Source organism: Mesoplodon mirus, assembly GCF_964341445.2.
Source record: "Mesoplodon mirus genome assembly, chromosome: 1".
In the NCBI taxonomy this organism is placed as follows: Eukaryota; Metazoa; Chordata; class Mammalia; order Artiodactyla; family Ziphiidae; genus Mesoplodon; species Mesoplodon mirus.
Window position 1 is genome coordinate 65,584,909 of NC_138976.1, and position 20,465 is coordinate 65,605,373.

Below are 20,465 nucleotides of genomic sequence, written 5' to 3' on the forward strand. Positions count from 1 at the left end.
GAAAAAGGCTTCAGCCTCCTAGACCTTCCCTGAGTTCCAAAGGGCATATTCAAACAATTACTAATTAGAGAAGAAAGGGAATGCAGAAACAAAGGAGAGGCAGTCAAGAAATAATAGTGCAGCAATAAAGCAGGGTCCTGGTTCCACCACAAGGAATATACATAACCAATACCTTTGAGTTCTTCTGTAGGAACTAAGGCCCCCACCCAGGTGGAGGATGGTAACTTCAGGCTAAGCACAAGATTCCTAGAATACCACCCTGTTATCTCACCACCAACCAACCAAAGAAAGTCACACACCCTGCAGCGCTCACCCCAGATTTTGCCTTTTGTACATGAACTTGCATTTGGCAACAGATTCAGAGTCATGCCAGTCTCTAAGAGAATTAGAATAGTTGCTAAACCATAATGATATTTGTTCTCATTTTACCATTGGAAATTTGCAGATGTAGCAAATATTGAGGTGACAATTTGATCATAAAGGTGTGTGTGTGTATGTGTGGTGTGTGTGTGAGTGTGTGGTGGGGGGAGTACCTAAAGTGTGGGTACTTCAGATAATACCATGTGGATACACACAATATGCACGTCAGTTTGTAAAGTATGCTATGATGCATGAAGATGATTCATTATATTTTATATTATCTATAACCCCCAAAATTATATTTGTGTAGGAGGAATAAAAGGTTAGAGATAAAAAATAAATGGATACCTCTCACAAGCACATGAGAATATAGAAAGGCCCAGATTTTTCCTTCCTATATAGGAAAAAACCCAGTTCTTTCCTATTATGTTTTCTCCTGTGTCTCTCCTTTACTTCTCATAGGAAACACTTAACTTATGACACTTTGGGTAACCAAATATGTGGGAGTTTTCCCCAAAACAATAACAAGCAATTCTCAGACACCAGCTAGGTGTACAACAATTCAACTCCATTCTAACATGCATCAGATTCCACAGGTTAAAGATTTAGTCTTACGGTACTGCCTTCACACCCCCAATTCCATTTTCTGATGCCAATTGCAAGCTTTTGACCTGACTGGCTACAATTTAGGGGTCCTAACAAGCCCCTCCAACTCAAAATGCCAATCCCAAGTCCAAGTTATTACCTATACTTCTGATCTATCGGCTATCAGTCAGAGGTTCCCATGACCCCCTACTTGGTTTCAATTAATTTGCTAGAGCAGCTCAAAGAACTCAGAAAACCATTTTACTTATTAAATTACCAGTTTATTATAAAAGGAGATAACTCAGAAACAGCCAGGTGGAAGAAAAGCATAGGGCAAGACATGGGGAAAGTGCATGGAGTTTCCATGCCTTCTCCAAGGGTGCCATTCTTGCCACATCTCCACATATTCACCAACCCAGAATCTCTCTGAACCCAGTCCTTTTGGGTTTTTGCAGAGGCTTCATTGCATAGACATGGCATTAAATTGTTGGCCGTTGGCCCTTGATTCAACCTCAAGCACTTCTCCCCTCCCTGCAGGTGGCATGGGGTAGGGTGGTGTAGGACTTAAAGTTCCAAATGTGTAATCACTGGTAGGTTCTCCTGGTAACCAGTCCCCCTTCTTAGGTGGGTCTTAAAGTCATACCACTGACATAACAAAAGACATCTTTACCACTCTCATCACAGGAAATCCCAAGGGTTTTAGGAGCTCTGTGCCAGAAATAAGGAGGAAAACCAAATATATATTCCTCATATCACACAAATATAAAGAATAAACACACCGTAAGAATACAATTCCAAACACATGTACAGATCTATCTTGTAATAGCTCAGGTCTTTCTGTTAAAAAAATAAGCTTTTCTTACTATGCATTAGTATAAAGTTTAATTAAGCATTTTACTGATTTATCATAGCCAGATTTTAGTAAACTGCTATTGTCATTCAGTATACAGAAAATTTATATACACATAGTATATTATATATAAATGGACTTATTTAGAACAATATAAGCTTAGAAAAATCACAAAGAAACACACTATTCTTAAATAAATTTATCTGTCTTCTTAACATAATAACATTCTAAGCAGCTCCCAATATGTAGACAACAGTCTAACAAATAGCCTAAGGATATGACAGGTTAGGGTAGCCTTTTACTGGGTTTGAAACCAAGCAGGACACTGTGGGACTCCTGGGCATGGAAGCCTTTCAAACAGTTGCTAATCAAGGAAGGGAGGGGATGCAGAGACAAGGGAGGAATAGTCAAGAAACAATATTGCAGACTTGAGGCAGGGTTCTGGTTCCCCCTCAAGGGATACACATAACAATATCTCTGAGCTCTTTTATAGAACTGAAGCCCCCAACAAATGGAAGATGTCAGCATTCTTCATTCCAGAGAAGATCACAGTTTGGTAACACAGAGAAGCTCATCAGGAGACCACCTGAGACCAGACTAAGGAGTGCAGGCCCTGAACACACCCTGATCCCTATCAGCGACTCCGCCCTTGAACCATTGCTAGAAAACTCCTCACCAAATCCCCCTGGGTTGGGGCACACAGTTTTGAGGGCATGAGCCTGCTGTGTCCCTCTTTGCCTGGCAAAGCAATAATGCTATTCTTTTCTACTTCACCCAAAACTCTGTCTCCAAGAATTGATTTGGCACCGGTGCACAGAGGCCAAATACTTGGCATCAGATTGAGAAAAATGTTTTCATTCTAGACAGCAAGTGATTTCTGTGTGTGGAAACAGAATCTCCTCTTTAACAGTGCTAGCAAATATCAATATGGTTCTCTATTCTATACTCAGTTTTAGTGATAACGTTTTTTGAGCTTCTAATAGAATGCCAGGTCGTATGCATACATAGTAAATAATAGCTTAATTAGTAGCAATGACTACATTACCTATGTCAAATTGTAAAGAACTATAATTAAATACTATGATTAGAAAATAAACAAGATTTAACTAATATTTATATAAAGCAAATTTAGTTCAATAGCTTAACTAGCTCATAATTAATCTGAAAACAAAATTTATAAGCTTTATGTACAGTCACTATTAGTCTTACATTTGATATGTAATTTAGTGTATATCTTAACGTCATGGCATTCCAATGCTATTGAATTAATGTTGATAACAAAACTGGCAAAGAAATTCTCTTCATGGATCACCAGAGAACAAAGGGATATAATTGTTATTACAGAAATTGTAATTGGTTTTAGGGAAGCCCAAGGGCTTGGAAGTTACACAAGCATTGGTACAAATTCCAGCTCTGGACAACAACTTCATGTGTAATTGAGCAACTAATTTATTTTGTCTTAGCTTCCTCTCTTCTTTTGAGAAGTGAGGAAATTCTAGCATCTATGTTATGGCTTGCTGTGGGATAAAGTATACATGCCATAGACATTAGCTAACCTCATGATCATCACTGTCACTTTTGTATCACCATCATCATCCACATTAGTGTCATTAACAATACTGCAAGCGTGGATTTGTGACTATTTTCACATAAACATAAAAACCAATACAAACTTGGCAAGACATGATTTTGAAATGGTGTCTTTTTAAAAAATATATGGAGCTTCCCTGGTGGCACAGTGGTTGAGAGTCCGCCTGCCGATGCAGGGGACACGGGCTCGTGCCCCGGTCCGTGAAGATCCCACATGCCGCGGAGCGGCTAGGCCCGTGAGCCATGGCCGCTGAGCCTGCGTGTCCGGAGCCCATGCTCCGCAACAGGAGAGGCCACAACAGTGAGAGGCCCACGTACCGCCAAAAAAAAAAAACAAACTATATATATATATATATATATATATATATATATATATATATATATATACATATGCATATGAAAATTTCAGGAACAATGCAATCCACTTTATAAAATACATTAGATCATTTATTTAACTGGTCTATCTGGGAAAAAAAAGTTTAGTTAAGTCCCAAGATTGTTTAAAAATGATACATTTTTTTCCATTCCCAATAGAATGCCTTAACAAACAATGGGTACATTAAGATATTCATTTACTTGTAAGCAGACACTGCTTTATATAAGGTTTTTACTGGTTTAATTAACTTTTTATTTTTGCAAACCTGCAAAATACACCCCTTACCCAAGTCTTCAAACAAATATTACAGATCATTAATTTTTCATTTTTTTACATTTCTTCCAGCCACTTTAAACAATTGTCAATTGAATCTAGTGGATCTTTAGGGCCATGAATTTTTAAAATTCATATAGATTATTTCCTAATCTCTGTGTTAGCATAGATTTTATTCTGATTTCAGAAACTGCTAATTCTGAATGTATCCAGATTTTTTTATATAATCATCATCACGTGGAAAAAATTAATTTCTGAGACCATATTATCCTCTTGAATACAAACACAAATTCAGAAAGCTTTAATTGAGTGCTTACTATATGCCCTACCAATGTGCTAGATGCAGGAGCATTATATTTTCACACTTTATACTCAATGTTAGCATTTTCAATTGGTTTTGAACTTAGGGTTTAATTCCTAAATAAATAAGTAAATAAATATTTTAACTTAGTATGCAACTTTTACATTGCTTAGTTTAACATCTCAACAAAGTATTGAATGATGTCTTCCTTCTGTTTTGACCACTAGTTCATTTCAGTCATATATATTTATATATACACATAGTATAGCAGAATTTCTCTATAAACTCAGAGCATAGTATGGTTTGTAAGGTAAACAGCCCTTTTAACAGTAAAAAGTCACCACTGGCAACTATGCTCTGTTTTATCAAGAAATAAATAAATAAAGCCAAAACCTAAAATCAAATGTATGGACACTGTGACTGCTTCTGTGTTTATTTTGAGCTTTAGACATTTACTCTAAACCTTAATCAAACAAATGGTTTCATGAGCTCCTCTTTTGAGGATCCCAAGTTGACCCTTCTATTATCAAGTACCTGCATCAGCTTCTTTGACCCTGGTTAACTTTTGTGTTCCTCTTCTGTCTTATTCCAAGCCCCCTGGGACTCACTCTCCTTCCTTTCCTCTTTATTACTGTCACTGTCAACTCTATACATTGGCATGCCCCATCCACTAGGACCAACTGTGATATAGGAATCTTTCTTTCTGTCTCCCTTTTTGTTTGTTTCTTTCTGCCAACAAAACAAATGTAACTAGAATGTCATTTTTCTATACTCCCAATGATATCATGATCATATCTCCCTTCTTTTACCAAATTAAATTAAAATCACATGGAATACTTAAATTTCAGATAGGTAAGGGGTTTAATATCACATCTCCCTAGATCACATTCTACCCTAAATATTTCAGGGACTTCCCTGGTGATGCAGTGATTAAGAATCCGCCTGCCAATGCAGGGAACGCGGGTTTGATCCTTGGTCCAGGAAGATCCCACATGCCGCGGAGTAGCTAAGCTCGTGCGCCACAACTACTGAGTCTGCGCTCTAGAGCCCGTGAGCCACAACTACTGAGCCCACGTGCTGCAACTACTGAAGCCCATGTGCCTAGAGCCCGTGCTCTGCAACAAGAGAAGCCACCGCAGTGAGAAGCCCCCGCACCACAATGAAGAGTAGCCCCCGCTTGCTGCGACTAGAGAAAGCCAGCACGCAACAACGAAGACTCAACACAGCCAAAAATAATAAATAAGTAAATTAATTAATTAATTAAAGTGAGTCCTTAAAAAAAATGTAGCTGGTCATGGAAGGTTTAAAAAGAAAGTTGCAATCTATAAAAATATATATATTTTAAACAAGCAACCAAATACATGAAAAACTAAAACAAAGTCCATCAACATCTAGAGACTTACACAGTGCACAAAGGTATTGCACCTGACTTCTAATCCCAACTTGCAACAGCCCTGATTCACGTCATTCTCTTGGGCCAGTGTCCACTTTGCTCGGCGTTGCCACACTGTGCCATCATAGAAAGCTGCTCAAGTATTTCTTGCCCTGAGATTCCACTGTGGCATCCAGCCTAAGTGGAGTTAGGATCCTTCTCCTCAATATTAAACTAAGAATCAAGAGGTCTTACTTTTAACTCTTGAAACACAAATAGTTAATTCCATTGCTTATCCTAAACAATAAGTTTAATGTTGGAAATCCTAAACTCTGAAATCGCTCTGTAAATATAGGTATTCTTAATTTCTATAATAATAGCTCCACAAAAGCAGGTGCCTTAAGGAAGAGGGGGTAACAAGTACATGTTGATTTTTCAGTAAGACATTCTGTTATATAAAAGATAATCTTGGGCTTCCCTGGTGGCGCAGTGGTTGAGAGTCCACCTGCCAATGCAGGGGACGTGGGTTCGTGCCCCCATCTGGGAAGATCCCACATGCTGCGGAGCGGCTGGGCCCGTGAGCCATGGCCTCTGAGCCTGCGCTCCACAGCGGGAGAGGCTGCAACAGTGAGAGGCCCGCGTAGAGCAAAAAAAAAAAAAAAAAGATAATCTTTAGTTTTAAGGATTTTAATTTTAAATACAATGAAAATTGATATAAGATTTTTAAAAATGGAATTATTCCCAAACAGAAATATAGAAATAATAGTTTCAAGTGTATCATTTTTGAATTAAAGAATATCTTAGTGTTTCAGTGTACAGGATTTGATGTTGAGAAAATATATTTTTAACTGTTATTTCACTATGGCACCAAATCAAGGTAATTAAATCCCTTTTGTACCTGGTTATTTAATCCATAAAATTAATATTACTTAGCTTATAGCATTTGGATCCAATTACCATATTTTATTAGTTCTAAGTCACATAATTTAATTCCTTCATATTTTAACATCTCTGAAATCAAGGTGCCTTCTACGATCAATATGGGAGAAAAGCATTGTGAAATAATGTATTTGGTAAAAATAGAACATCCTATAATTTGATAAAATATGATATATGAGATAATTCATAAAATGAGAGGGTCTATGCATGGGAATTAAGAGCTATCCTTTGGAATGAGACTGCCTAGGGTCAAATCCCACCTCTGCCTCCGACCAGATATATGACATTGTAAGAATTATTTAACCATTTTTGGCCTATTTTTCTGACCTATGATATGATAATGACATAAAAAATAAATGCCTTAGTTACTTCACTGCTGTCAGCAGAAATGGTGTGATGTTTGAACTCAGGACATTTAGCCAGTGCTCACAAACATTTAGCTACCTTTAAATCTCTTTAAATCTCTTTTAAATTTCAGGCATCTGATTTTTTCAGAAACAAATTAACTAGTAATCCACAGCCACTGAGATTATACTAACTTCCTCCATGAAGTTTCCTTTTCTTGACATACAGGCTAGTGATGCAATCAGAGCAAAGCATTAATTTTATACTAGTGTTCATTCAGTCACTTTCAATGAATGATTTTCAGAATATTCACTGTGTTCTGAACAGTGAAAAGTATTTCAGAAGTATATACCTTTTTAATATATGTACTAGATTTCTGGTAGAAATGATAGACCAGTAAAACATGATAGATTAGATTTCAGAGAAATCGGTTTCCAAATAGTTTTCTATCTGTGTAGTAGAAAGGGTTTCAGAAAATCTCTTCTCTAAATAAGTAAGTTGTCATTCTAGAAATTTACCTCAAAAGGAGACAGGCTCTAGGCTTTGTCCTCTAGAAAGTGTTGCTTTACTTTTCCCATACATGAGCCTTCTTGGCCAAGTGTTGCCTGTCCCGTCATTTGGAAATTTGTAGTCCAGCTCCCATACTGGAACTGGTTTTGGATCGAAAGGAACTGCATGAAGTCTATACAACTGAAGTGAGGGTAACCATCACTTTCCAAACATCCCTAAATATGTATAACCATCTGTACTAGCTTCATAGGGCTTCTGTAACAAAATATCACACACTGGCTAACTTAAAGCAACAGAATTGTATTCTCTTACAGTTCTGGAGACTGGAAGTTTGAAATCCTGGTGTTAGGAAGGGCATGGTATTGTAAAACAAAGAATGTTGCCCACCATCCAGTTCTACAATGATTAAATCATTAGCCACTGAAGTCACTGACCAACAATGCTCGCAGGAAGGAGTTCAGGATGAAAAACAAGATGAGACATTCTGTGCTTTGGGAAAAACAAGCCCCTTGGGTAGTTAGGTGTATATCTCAGGAAAAATTTTAATGAACCATATTCTTTCATCTTCCCATACATAGAAAATCACTAAATCATTAACTAAGATATTTGTTCCTTGGGACTAGGGTTAATCTCTTACTGAGTTGTGTGATTCACTGCATGTATTCCTTAGCCAAAAATCAAGTCCCCTCAGAGCTAATGAGAAGCTGTTTCCTGGGCTATAGTCCTCAGTAAGTTTCCTAAATAAAACTGAAACATACAACTCTTAAACATTTTTCAGAGTTAACAATTCCTCTGTAGGCTCTAGGGGAAGATTCTTCCTTGCCTTTTTCAGCTTCTGGTAGTCCCCAGGTGTTCTTTGGCTTGTAGATGCATCATTTCAATCTCCTATCATCTTCCTCTGTCTTCACATAGCATCTTCATGTGTGTTTCTGTGTGTTCACATACTGGATTAAGGTGCCATCCTATTCCATTATGACCCCGTTTTAATTTAACTAATTACATCTACAAAAAACTTCACTTCCAAATAAGGTCACATTCAGAGGACTTCAACATGTTTTTTTGAGAACATATCCAAAGTATAACAAGATCACACAGATATATGTCCTATCGTAATTCTAAACGCTATTATATTTTATAATATGGCTGAAGCATCACTTGGTCCTTTGGACTTTTGAAACTCTGCATATCTTCCTTAAGCCTAACATCTAGGGAAGAAACCCAAATTATATATTAACATAGCTCAACCTTATGTGAGATCCCCCAATGCAAATCTAAGTAACAAGTGTTTACATACAATTCCTCTATCCCTATAAAGACATAAATTGAATTCCTTCAGTGTGCTCATATTAGAAAATCCTTACTTTGTAGCCTATAGCATAGGAAAAAATGTTGCAGACACATGTTGCCTGGAGTTTAATGAATATTGTCTCCTCAACTTTTATTACAAAGCAGTTCTGGACAATTTCTTTTTTTTTTTTATTAGTCACCCATTTTATACACATCAGTGTATACATGTCAATCCCCAAAGTTCTCTTTTTTTTGGATTTTTATTTTTTTATTAGTTTCTGCTTTATAACAAAGTGAATCAGTCATACATATACATCTGTTCCCCCATCCCTTCCCTCTTGTGTCTCCCTCCCTCCCACCCTCCCTATCCCACCCCTCCAGGCGGTCACAAAGCACCGAGCTGATCTCCCTGTGCTATGCAGCTGCTTCCCACTATCTATCTACCTTACGTTTGGTACTGTATATATGTCCATGCCTCTCTCTCGCTTTGTCACAGCTTACCCTTCCCCCTCCCCATATCCTCAAGTCCATTCTCAAGTAGGTCTGTGTCTTTATTCCTGTTTTACCCCTAGGTTCTTCATGACATTTTTTTTCTTAAATTCCATATATATGTGTTAGCATACTGTATTTGTCTTTCTCTTTCTGAGTTACTTCACTCTGTATGACAGACTCTAGGTCTATCCACTTCATTACAAATAGCTCAGTTTCGTTTCTTTTTATGGCTGAGTTATATTCCATTGTATACATGTGCCACATCTTCTTTATCCATTCATCCGATGATGGACACTTGTTGTCTGGAGTTTAATGAATATTGTCTCCTCAACTTTTATTACAAAGCATTTCTGGACAATTTCTAAAACTCATTTGAACAGACCATGCAAAACCTGTCCTTCTAGTTCTTTGGTCTCTCAGTTTCAAAAATTTCCCCTTGATTATATTTAGCCAGCAATTCCCATATTTATATTATGAACTTTATCCTTACTAGTAAATACATCATCTCCAAAATCTGTTTCAAAAATTCCACCCTCTGCAATCATCACCTCTCCTTCCAAATCATTTACTTTAGAAACACCTGAGCACAAGTTTTAGCCTCATGGGCACATTCACTGTGTGGTATTCCTCTTTTTATTGTTTCTTCTACTTTTTTTTTTTCAGTACACAGGACCCTCACTGTTGTGGCCTCTCCCACTGCGGAGCACAGGCTCTGGACACGCAAGCTCAGTGGCCATGGCTCACGGGCCCAGCCGCTCCACAGCATGTGGGATCTTCCCAGACCAGGGCACGAACCCATGTCCCCTGCATCGGCAGGCAGACTCTCAACCACTGCGCCACCAGGGAAGCCCTCCAACTTTTCTTTATTACCTACCTTTGACTCATTGGTCATGAAGGTATACTCAATACTTATGTCCCTGTCTCTTATCTGTCTTTCTGGCCTGAACAAAATTCCTAAGGATGATTGAAATCACCTACTCATTTCACTGGGATTACCCATGAATAGTTAAGTATTGCTAAAGAAAATAATAAAAATGATTTAATTACTATACTTTAACTTCATGGTCAAAAGAATGAATATTGAACACTCAAATAGATATTGAAAACTTTTCAGTAGTCCAAGACCATTTTTCTCATAAGTTTACATTCCCACTCTCTGAGATGTCTACTGTATTAATTTACTCTTCTCTTTTCATTTCAAACTGTCCATTTTTTGTCTCTTCAACCTCTCTTCTAACCATATTCTCAACTGATGGCCTAGCCTCATAATTCACTAGTGATGTGGAATCGATCTGAGAAAATATACTTCCTTTCCCATTACCAAACAACACACCAACTTGTATCAGTAGCCCTGTATCAGTATTTCTATCTCTGACTTTGATCTACTTTGTGTCATCTGACCTTCAATTTCTTTGTCTTCACAAGACCATTCCCATTCACATAAAAATGTGCTCTAAAACATACTTTCTATACCAGAAAGGAAATAAAATAAAATCAGAAAGAGAAACAAAGAAACATCAACAAAACAGCTCTACCTTGACCTCATATCTGCTTCCAGTGTCCTAGACCTTTGTAACTCCTGAAACAATTTATCAGCATTGTCTCCAAATTCTCACCTTTCATTCATCCCTTGAAAAAAATATTTTATTTGATGTTTTCCAAGTTACAAAATAATATCTATGTTTTGAAACATAGTGTGAAAGACTCTTGTCTTTGCCAAATATTCCATTAGCTGTAATTCAACCATATGGCCACATGGAAGAGACATATAAATATTGTCTGGTTATCTGTCAAAAGGAAAGATGAATAGTTTTGATGAATAACTATCACTATTTGCCACATCAGCTTATTGAAAGTTCATATATGTGGAAATTGAAATCATCATAAAAAAGAGCAAGGTTACAGAGTTAAACTGAGCTAGGAGCTAAAATATTCAACAACAAGGGACATGAAATTCTGTATATGATTAAAACAAAGAGCAGTAATGTGTGATCCAGTCTAATATACAAAGCTCTGTGCTTTTAAGTGTAAGTACAGAGCTTGGACGTAGCAATGAGAAATAAAAGGGTGCCAAGCTCAACATCAAGTCAGAGGTCCAAGGGATATAAAATGCAAAAGTCACCACTAGGAGGAAGGAGGCTATAGAGTAAGTAGTGTTCTCAGAAAAGTGGTAGATTTCTGTTAGAACATAAATGGGAAAGAAAAATCAGAAAAAGCCTTGAAGATATTAGGAAGTTTCTGATATGCAAAGGGTTAGGGAAAGATTGTTAGAGTAGGATATGTATAGAACCAAATGGGGAATAAGGTATGTTTAGAGTCCATGGGCATATGGTGGGGTTTGCGGGGTTGAGTAGTGGATGAGGAATAATCTGAGAGAATTGGGCTTCTCTGTGGTGTCTTATAAGAAGAGAGAAATTGTTCCTAATGGCCCCAAGGCAGATTGTCATGCAGTATCTAGGTCTCCCTCTTGCCTTTTGCTGACAGAGGTCTCCAGGCAAAATATGGATGAGCCAACTAAGGAGCAGTGCCCACTCTTTGACTCTTTCTGGCAAACACATCAATTATATATTTTCCATTTAATTTATTGATTTAGTTAATTTTATGGAGTTCCTAATATTGAATCGTCCATTCATTCCTGAAATAAGTTCTAATTAATCAGATTATATCACTTCAATATTTTGGTAGGTTCTATTTGAAAGTATTTTATTTAGAATGTTTTCACTTATATAAAAAAGTTTATGTATTTTTCTGTTTTCACATCATCTTTATCAGGTCTTTATAGAGGGAAAGCTATCTACTTTCTTGGTCATGAATAGTTACAAGGAGATTAGAAGTATCTTAGTTGCTAACAAACAACAAAGATGTGATATGGATTTTAGTGTACTTTTGACAGATCTTTACTCACTTTTCCAATATTTTCCATAATAATAGGTCTAATCAAGTTTTCTTCTTTCTGGATTAGTTTTTGTATTTTATTTTTTAACAAGAAATCATCTGTTTCCTCTCATATGTTAAACATTTTCCCATGGAATTGTATGTGGTATTCTCTTGTGATTATTTTAATATCTCTTCTAAAATCTAAGATGTTACAGCCCATTTCTCATTCCTAATTTTACCTATTATGCCTTCTTTTTTGTTTATTAATCATATTAGTGATGTTTTTGTTCACTTAAAATATTTTGCCTTAATAATAAATCCAACTTTAGATTATTTTTAATTACACTAACTCCTACCTTTATTTTTATTAATTTATATTTCCTCATTTCATTTTTAAAATGTTCTTTCCTTATTTTGAAAATATGAGAAGTAGATAATTTTTAAAAAATTAATTAACATTTATTTTTGGCTGTGTTGGGTCTTTGTTGCTGCATATGGGCTTCTCATTGCGGTGGCTTCTCTTGTTGTGGAGCATGGGCTCTAGGCATGCGGGCTTCAGAAGTTGTGGCTTATGGGCACTAGAGTCCAGGCTCAGTAGTTGTGGCACACAGGTTTAGTTGCTCCATGGCATGTAGGATCTTCCTGCACCAGGGCTCGAACCCATGTCCTCTGAATTCGCAGGTGGATTCTTAACCACTGCACCACCAGGGAAGCCCCAAAGTAGGTAATTTTTAAATAGGTTCTCTTTTGTAATGAACACATAAAAAGCTTTGCTGACTAGAATAAATTTTCTTCTTGTATTTGTTATATCCCATAGGTTATGATATATTTTTTCTAGCTAATATATTATTTCAATTTTTATGTCCTTTTTTGATACAGTGCTTATCTAAGAATATGGTTCAAAATGTTTTGTGTTTTTAAAATATATATATTAATTTTTACTGTATTATGATTAGAATATATGCTTTTCAAATTTTCTATATTTGAAATTTTCTTCAGTTTTTCTATTTGGTAACTAGACAGAAAAGTAAATAAATAAACAAACAAATAAATAAATTGTTCATGAGGAATACAAGTTTATATATTTATCTATTTCATTAAATCTGTTGATTAGAGTATTTTATACTTTCATTTTCACAGTTACCAAGTCTCTTTGTCTCTAAATAATACATGGAAAATTCCAAACATAATTGCATTTTATCTCATTTAGATTGACATCTGATAAATTTTGCAATATATAATGTGTTGGCATTGTTGACCTAAAACAGACCATCAGCAAAAATAGGTTTGTTCTTGATCAACAAAGAACTGCAATTCAGGGTCTGCAACCATGGCCAGCCATGTGCAAGTCCCCAGCAAAAATGGAAAGAACTCTTTTATAGATGGGAAATGGTAGTTGGGAAGGCTATTGTAAACAAAGAGTCCATGGTTTTTCATTGACTGAGTTGTGACTGTCTCTCATTTTCTGAGCTCTTGCCAGGCAAGTATAGGGATACTTTCTTCTTCCTGTTGGGCTCTGCTCTCGTTGTAGGGCATGAGACCCCCACCTTCTGTCTCCCAACCCTATTTAATTCAGGTTCCATTTATTAATTTTTTACAGCTTGTTATCTATGTATATACAATTATGGCACTTGTATTTTTCTAAAAGTGTATCTTTTATTTTACAAAATATCTTTTCATCTTATTGAGAGTTTTTAACTTTAAATAGTCTTTTGTTTGATACAACTATTTCTATACCTACTTTTTTATATTTATATTTGTCTGGAAGATATTTAACCCTTTATTTTTAAATTTTCTTTATTCTTTTAAAGATATTTCATAGAAATTTAACACTTTATAATTGCTTAATTTAATTACTTATGTTTAATATACCAAATGATGAACATAATGTTATTCTGTTTTTATTTTATCATTTATTTTATTTTTTCGTTATTACCTTGTAATTATTTGTGCTGATTTAAGTGGGTTTATTTAATTCCTTTTTTTCCTTCCCTAGAAGATTTTTCTACTTTTTTTATTTCATCAATGGTTAACATTAATTGTGCACCCCTGGTGCATATAAACAAACAAAACATACTTCTCTTCTATTACATGAGAACAAAACAATGTTCCCTCACTGTTTCCACTTGCCAAGTAAATTAAGACTTTTGAACAGTTGCACATCTCCAATATCTTCTACTCTAACCCCAGACAATGATGATAGCTGAATGTTTAATGTAGGCCAATCACTGCTCTTTGTACTTTACACATACTAACACACTTAATCATTAGCAAAAGCCTATTAGTGTGACTGTCATGAGCCACACTAAAATGAAAACTCCATGAAAGCAATATATTTCTGCTTTTTTGTTCACAAATGCATCCCAAGCACTAGAATGGTGACTGGCATATAGCAAGCATTCAAGAAATATTTGTTTAATAAATGCTTCCACAATTTTACACATGGGAAGCATGGTAGAACAGAGAGGTTATATGATTTATTTTAATTTCACCACCAACAATTGGTAAAACCTAGATTGAAATTCAGACACCTTGATATTAGAATCTGTACTTTTAACTATTACAATCTTAAAAGAGGTTTATTATTATGATGATGATGATGGTGATGTTTTTGTCTCTCCCTCATGAACCAAAGTCTATGTTTTCTCAAAATAGTTTAATAATTTTAGTTTCAGAATGTCTATTCTCTTTTAAGTCACCATTTTCATCCCATAATATTATATACTCTCAGATAATATAACAGGATCAAGACACTTCCTAGGATCTGCTGCTTTCTTGTCACTGACCTGAGGCTCTTTTATGATTACCCCTAGTCTATGTGTACCTGAAGTCTTGGTAGAATTAGATGGCATGGTGTTGGAGTTGGAGCTGGTGTTATAAGTGGAGTGAAGTTGGCCACCACTCCCCTGTATCTCTCTATTCTCTCTTTAATCATACCCAGTATGACTTCAGTACCCTTTACTCTGATATTACTCATGGTCATTAACAATGCCCATGTTGCCAAATATAGTAGCCCCTTCTTGCTCTCATCTGTCTAAACCATCAAGAGTAGTTAATAGTTGTTCACTTCCTCCTTCTTGAAACATTCTTCTCTTTTGTCTTCCATGGCATTACAGTTTTCTTTCTGCTTTTTAAACTGCATATTCTTAAGGTTCCATTGCTAAATCTTCCCCTTTTACTTAACCATTAAAGATTAGATTTTTTTCAGGGTTTTTTCATGGGTCTGCTTCCCTGGTTTTATTTTTATCATCACCATAGACAATAATGCAATCTGATGGCCTTAAATACCTCTTATATTATGCCTTTACCTGTATACCATCAATTTAAAACATTGCTTCTGAATTTCAAAGACATATATTAAACTGTCTCTCTGATAATGCTTCAAAAATTAATCATATACATTAAAATCTGAGTGTATATAAAAATAGAACTTTTGATCCTCATCCTGCTCCATCCCACGAACCTGTTCTTCCCAGGTCTTTTCAATTCTATAAGTGGCTTCAGTTTACAACAACCTATGAAAAGGATTGTTTTACTCATAAATAAGAGCTTATTTCATATATAGGTTATCCAAAATATTTAGCAAATCCTTTCTCTTCTCTACTTCTCATGTACCATTACCCAGTTTTAAATTTACATCTCTTCTTGCATCAACTGCTACAATACTTTATATTTTCTTCTCTTCCATTCTTTCATCTCTATAACCCATTTTCTATTCAGTAACAAGAGTAATAGATTAAAATCATCAGTGAGAATCTGCCAGACCCAGTTCACAAACTTTCCACTTTACCATAATCACAACATCAGATGTCTAACATCATTTTGCCCAACTTCCTCTCGCCTCCCCAAATCACATGAACATTATTTCCTTTCCTCAAAAGAGCCCTCTCTCACATCCATCCCTAGGCCATTTATATCAATGGCATCTTCTTTTTTTCAGATATCACACAACATTTTACCTTCTCACAAATTACTTTCCAACTCGGTTCATCTTTATTAGATTACCATGTTTATTTTCTTTGATTTATCACAGTTTAAAAAATTATCTAGCTGATACGTTACTTGTTTTATGCATTTCTCTCTAAAATGTGAGCTCAGGGACTTTGCTTATCTTGTTTACTACTCTCCACTTCCTAACAGAATGGATGAAATATACGCAAAAATGATTACAGAAAACCATTCAGTTATGCTGCTCAATGTCCTTTAAAAAAAACATTGCTCTGAAATTCAGAGAGAGTTTAATAGTACACAAACTGCTCTTTTACATTACAGGAGGAGGCAAGAATCTAAACTCTGGTTGGAATTTTAGAAGCCAGAATTAGGCATGGGAATGAGGTTTAGGTTGACCCTTGTTTAACAGGCACTGGAGGAAAGCAGAAATGGTAATAAGCCCCCGGGCATGGGCAAACACAGTGACCATGTGATAGTTCAGAGGACATATCCAATCCAAAATCCAAGCAGAGGGGAAAAACTGGATCAAAGGCAAAGAGATTTCAACCAGTTCACCCAAGAATGATTGAGAAGGGTGAAAAAAAGGGTAGAACAATAAAGTTTCTCTGAGAAGGAGAAAATGCATGTCATCAATTCTTTTTTTTTTTCTCTTTAAAATATTTTATTTTTCTAGAGGAGTTTTAGGTTCACAATAAAATTGAGAGGAAAGTATTCCCTGCCCCTGGATATGCAATGCCTCCCCCATTATCAACAGCACCCACTAGAGTGGTACATTTGTGACAACAGATGAACCTACACTGACACATTATAAACACCCAAAGTTCATAGTTTACACTACAATTCACCCCTAGTGTTGTACATTCTATGGGTTTGGACAAATGTATAATGATATGTATCCGTCATTATAGTATCATATAGAGTATTTTCACTGCCTTTGATATACTCTGTTCAGCTTATTCATCCAACCCCTGGCCACCAGATCTTTTACTGTCTCTGTAGTTTTGCCTTTTCCAGAATGTCATATAATTGGAATCACACAGGATGTAACATTTTCAGATTGGTTTCTTTCGGTTAATAATGTGCATTTAAGTTTCTTCCATGTCTTTTCATAGCTGGATAGCTCATTTCTTTATAGTACTGAATTCAATTCTCTTTTTAGGAAGGGAATGTAGGTCTGTCCTTGAAAATGGATCAGCAATTAAGACTACAGGGCTCATTTAGCACTCTACAGCACAGATGGAGGAAGTGATTTCTATCGCATAACTTGATGGGATAAGTTAATACCCACAGAAATTTTTCAAATACAAATTAAAAAGTCTGCTTAACTCATTTCTTTTCTATTATACCATGCATCATTCCTGACCAGGACTGCCTTTCAACCCAGACTTATATGTGTAATAGATCTCAATATCATACACTAGTATACGAGAATAAGACTATATATACCAAGACAGAAGAAGGGAATGGGAAGTTTGACTGGGATAGAGACTAGTAAAAATCAAGACCAAATTGCATGATGAAGTCATTCATTCTTGAAGAGGATTATTAAAGCTCAAAAGACATTAATAAGTGTGTGGTAAGGAACGATGTTGATTTGGTACTCCCTGGAGAGAGAAGTTTGTATAAGCTAAAAAGAATTGAGGGAGATGTGGGCAGGCAAAGAGCAATGCAGAAAAAGACATAATGATATAGTTTTTAAAGGATTTCCAACACCAGGTAAGGCTATCTTTCTATGAAGCTGAGTTTGGTGTGTTCCAGGGAAAGATAGCAGTATGAGATATCCATCAGCCTCTTGGACAAATGGGGCCGATTTCACCCCAAACCTGAGTATCACATTTGGTAATATAACACTGGACCAATGTTTAATACCCATTTCAGATTTTATGTTTATCACCATGCAGAAACATAGATTATCATGCTGTTCAACACAGCTTGAAATTGCTATGTGCCTTAGAACTGTCTGTATCTCTTTGAAGCTTTACAGTAGACTTCTTTTCCTTGTTTATTCATCTTTTCTATCAGAACTATGCATATTTTTAGACTAGTGAATTCAACCTCCCTAGAAAACTTATTTTATTATATTACAAAGAAGATTACACCAATGAAAGCAGATTTATTGAGCAAACAAAAAGAGGTATCAACAAACAAAAATGGAAAAACTAGTGTCTATGAACTCCCTCATACACTGAAATATTTGTCACTATTTTATTCTAGAAAGAAAACATTTTATTTTAAAAATTTAAATTTCATATAATGTGCACTAAATAAAGACACTGAGCACTGAAAAGCAAATATTACTAACTCTACAGCCAATAATTAAATTGTGGCTACTAATACTACACTACTAATTAGTGGTATAAAAATAATATGAAAGTGTTCATATTACAAACCATGAACATTGTCATGAGTTAACACTATATGCCAATACTTTTACTGAGTAAACAAAGGGATCTCTTCAAAACTTTTATATAGATTTAGGATTATAGACGTTGAAGACCAGTTCTGGGATAATTTACAGGGGGTAAAGCTGATACAGCTAGACATAGAGCAGAACTAAGGCCAAAGTTCTGGAACTGATCATGAGAAATAATGAGAAGTAAAGTCAAAGGAGAATTAAAGATCAGGTACTAGCAAGGTGACAGGAAGACAAAATTGCAAGTTCAGCTATATCATTGCAAAATGTTCTACTTTAAAGGTCTATGACTAGGCCCTGTGAGTTCCACTGGTCTTAAATTAGTGGAAGTAAGAATACCATGTCATCATATTATAGAGCTCCTGACATAGTTTTTTAATATATCAGCATTCCTCCTCCACAAATTTATTTCCAAGATTAAAAAATAATTTTAATCCTGATTTCATATTTTATCATAATGCTCTGTAAATTTTCTCCCTTTGGATCTGGAAGTGTTTAGAATATGGTAAGTACTGTAATAGAGTTTTTTGTTTGTTTTGTTTTTTTAAATGCTGTCTTGACCCAGTATTGAGACACTGGCTAGACTGGTTAGTTCCCTTTCTTGAGCAGCTGAATAAATCCACATTCCAACCACTTTGGTTATGGGGACTTTCATACTCCAGGCCAATATGCACCAGCCCTAATTGCCCCAGAGCCATGTATCAGACAACTGAAGGCTCACTGCTGTCTGCCTCCTCCAGAAATTATTCATTAGTCCATCCACAGGAAGCCCACATAACCCAGCTAACCCCAGGCTACTTGCCATACACAAACTGCCCTGTACAGCTGCAATTTGCTGTTACCCTGTCCCTGGGTGTAATCCGCTATGTGGCCCTGCTTGGCAGCCTTCTCTACTTTGAAGCCGTAAGTTTCAAAAAGTCCTGCCTTTCATCTAATCAAGTGCCATTGTCCTGTCTTACCATCAAAAGAATCTTTAAGTCTTACAAAATTGGCACACAATCTGTGTTTGTGGAATCAATCAATCAATTTATGGTTGATTAAGCACCTACTTGTGATTTTTTTTTTTTTTTTTTTTCGGTACGCGGGCCTCTCACTGTTGTGCTCCCGTTGTGGAGCACAGGCTCCGGACACGCAGGCTCAGCGGCCATGACTCACGGGCCCAGCCGCTCCGCGGGATGTGGGATCCTCCCGGACCAGGGCACGAACCCGTGTCCCCTGCATCGGCAGGCGGACTCTCAACCACGGCGCCACCAGGGAAGCCCCCTACTTGTGATTTTTAATCCATGAGGCAAGTGAGACTCCAATTCCTGGGAGTATCAGGTGTAACTACAGAGTATGCAGTGTCTGACAAGAAAGCATGGAATACCCATGCTTGCTTTTCCAAGGACACTGAGTTGGAAAAACCTTATCCTTCTTACAATACAATCACTGCAGCCATCACTCCCCAAGACTGAGGGTTACAAAGATTGACCAGTACCTGAGGGTACCCACAATTTAACAAGAGCTTTCCACTGTGTAATCCTGCTGCTGCTTAATTGTGGCCTCTGTGGACTTGACTTCCCTGCAAATCTGCATATACATTTTTAAAGACTTTTCAAAATATTATATTCAGTGTTTTCAAGTGGTAGATTTTCTTTTCTTTTGGTTTCCTCTCTTTCTAATTGAAAAGGTTTTTCAGGATATTTAGTTCAACCTACTGAGAGAATTCATATCTGCTAATACAATTAATAATTTTATAGAGCAAGAAGAGTGGGAAGAGCCAAGTATTCTATAATACACTCATCAACCTCTATCCTAAGATCATTGCCAAAATTGTATGGTGCTGCAATTACAACGTAAGATTAGACATTCTTAAGGACATTAGGTATAGTTGGCAATATAGAAGAGTAAACTCCAAGGGGACATGAAGTTTATCTCAAACTTTGGAAATGGTGATTTTAAAAA